We start from the raw sequence: 3,097 nt of genomic DNA, 5'->3' as shown, positions 1-3,097 counted from the left end.
GAAATAAACTAAAGGTTTAGTTTATTTCAATTTTAAACTTTAAAAACTGATATTAGTTTAAAGTGCCTGTGACATTAATTTTTTGTAGTAAATATAAATGCATTTTTAGAAGGTTAACATTAATAACATATTGCAAAAACAGATTTGACATTGCTGAGATGAACAGCTGTTGAGATATTTGCATGTGAAGAAACAGGAAGTGATGTCAGAGGGGAATGTCTGCATGTAAACAGAGCGTTGCTACAATAGTTAATAACACAGGCTGTAGAGAAGGATCTGATGTTTCTTTAGATTATTTTTGAATCATCAGAGAAAAATGAAAAACACTGATGTTCAAATAATGCTTCGATTAACAAAGACCAGAGAGTTCCTCTTTGATGTTACTTCCTGTTTCACTTTGGCTGAGCCAAGTTCAAAGGAAAATATGCCAGTTGTGTTAAAAAGTGGATAAAATCATGTGTGTCATAAAAAATAAATTAATTATAAAGATTTCACAGGCATTTTATAACTCATCCAAAAATGTGATGAAGTACTTTAATCTGAAGCATTTTTCCTGAAATGCAATTTTTTTAAAAGATGAAAGTTAAATTTCATTATGGATTTTGGGCAACAACATTTGTTTAAAAAAAACACAGTGGTTTTAAAGATAGAGATAATTAGTGAACAATGGTTTGGACAGAATATCAAACCATAACTGAATCCTTCAAACATCTGAATCCACAGAAACTCGTTGTTCTGAAGCAGGAAGCTGGTCTGTAAACAGATCTGAAGACTTTCACTGCTCACCACTGATTCTGCAGATGATTTATAAAACACTGAGGTTTCTCTAATCAGCTGATGGTTTGTGTTTTTGATCAATTTTGTTTTCTTCTCACCGATGTTTCATAAACCCAAAACACAACTCACATTTTCTTATAAAAAACACAAAATATGCAGTTTACAAATCAATTCATAAGGAAAAAACATTGTCAATWTATTTTTGTAGCTTGAATTTAACAAATAAAATCCAGAATAAAACAGATTCAATTTAACATATGTATATCTAAAGGACAAAATTTTATTATTTGTGGTTTTACATTGATTTAATTCAACTTGAAACATATTTACACGTGAAAGCACCATGTTTCAGCTGCTCAGATAAGATTGTGACAATATTTTTTTATATAACTCACTCTCAAACACCCACATGTACTCTGTCTGTGGAGCTATTTGTGGTTTGGTACAGTCTTGTTGGAGTTTGGAAGAAAAAGAAAACTGCTCAGAGACTTTTTTTTTTTCAGCTGATGGGCAGTAAAAATAAACATCTGTCAGAGAGTATTTAATGCATACAGATGTTGTTTGCATACTTGGCAAATTGCTGTAAAACATGTGGCGAAAACACACAAAAAATATGATTTAACCCTGAGTTCATCTACCCAGAGTTTATCTATAAATATCACAGAACAGAACGCCAGTGAACTTTCAGATTTTTTCTTTATTATTTTTTTTATCTGAAATGTTGCGCAGGATTTGTTTTTTAAAAAATGWAGATCAGAAACTTCCCACACCGACTCCTGATGGCTGTGTTGCTTCACACTGACAACATCCCCATTGTTTCCTTCTGGATGATGAAGCGCACTAACGCAACTGTCAAACTCCAGGTGTCGGCCTCCTCTTCACTCCTTCTGTGTGTCTTTGTCCTTTCAGGCTGAAAACTGTGCACAGTTGCATGTTTCTCAGGCATTCAGCTCAGCTTTTTGTAGAACAACGCAAGCTCGCTGGAGATTTTTACACCATTGTTTGTGTAAATATTTTAGGGTTTAATTGAACAGATTCATATTAGATTAATATTAGATAATTAGGTATTCTTCATTTGATAAAAATAAAATAAAACCAAAACATGACTACATGCATATAAACACACAAAAATGCAAAAAAAAAAAAAAAAAAAACAATCTTTTGCAACATAAGAATCAGTCATTTTAGGTGGAAAAACGAGTGTGAAAAAAGCTTTTAAATTCCCACACGCCGTTTACCTTTTTTCAATATACCTTTAATCAAAGTACATTTCAATGGAGCAAACTCCAACTACACTGGTTTCTTAGTGAAAATACATGAGATTCAAAGAACATAATGCAGATAAATTATGATCATTACTAAATAAATTAAGCTTGTTGAATAATTTATGTTTTAAACACAATTTCTCCTGTTTGTCTGTTTCCGTAACAGAAAATGTACAAAATCTCAACAAATCAGAAGTTGAGAATAAACAGAAACGTGTGTATCTACAGTATAATAGTTATTAGAATTACGTGCTGGATTTGATAGAATAGAATAGAATAGAAACAGCCTCTATTGTCCCACGCAGGGACAATAGTAGCAGCAGCAGATACATACATCAATCCACAGAAACAGCATATTTCTATGTAACATTTTTAACTGTAGCAATAATAATAGAATTAAGGATAGCAACCATAAAAAATAAACAGATCAAAATAAAAATAAGAATAATAATTAATGTGATGGACTATCAAGATGAAATTAGAAAAAAATGAAAATAAAAGCTAGATGCAGAAAAAATACAAAATTACAGGAAAAAAACTGTCATGACAGACTCGTGATCCGAGGGGGTGTGCAAAGTGATTCCAGCTCAGTCTTTAAGACAGTGTTACAGAACAGGAAAAAACATGTACAATTGCCACTGGTTATTATTTATAWAATGACTGAGAGGTAGTTGTTTGGCATGCAAACACAACCGTGGATGCTTAGCAAGATTGTTGGGAGCGGTGATGGTTATAGAGTCTAACAGCTGATGGGAGGAAGGATCTAGWGACGATCTAATGATGTAGCATAAATTACAGGAGTGTTTTTATCATTAAAGTAACAATGACACTCCTTTTTCTACTTTAATAATGATGTAAGTTAGAATTTGTGTCACTTCTTCAACAACCAGGTGACTGAAGCTGCAGTAAATAAATGATAAAGGTGCAATGCCTCTGTAAAATCAGTAAAAAATGAAGTTTAACAGAATGAAAAAGAATGAGCCAACACAGACGAGCTGCATCGTCGGGTCAGGACTCTACAGTTTACACTCATCTACAGGTCAGGACTCTACAGT

Source organism: Austrofundulus limnaeus, unplaced genomic scaffold (genome assembly GCF_001266775.1).
Source record: "Austrofundulus limnaeus strain Quisiro unplaced genomic scaffold, Austrofundulus_limnaeus-1.0 Scaffold207, whole genome shotgun sequence".
Classification (NCBI taxonomy): domain Eukaryota; kingdom Metazoa; phylum Chordata; class Actinopteri; order Cyprinodontiformes; family Rivulidae; genus Austrofundulus; species Austrofundulus limnaeus.
This window is presented reverse-complemented; position numbering follows the sequence as displayed.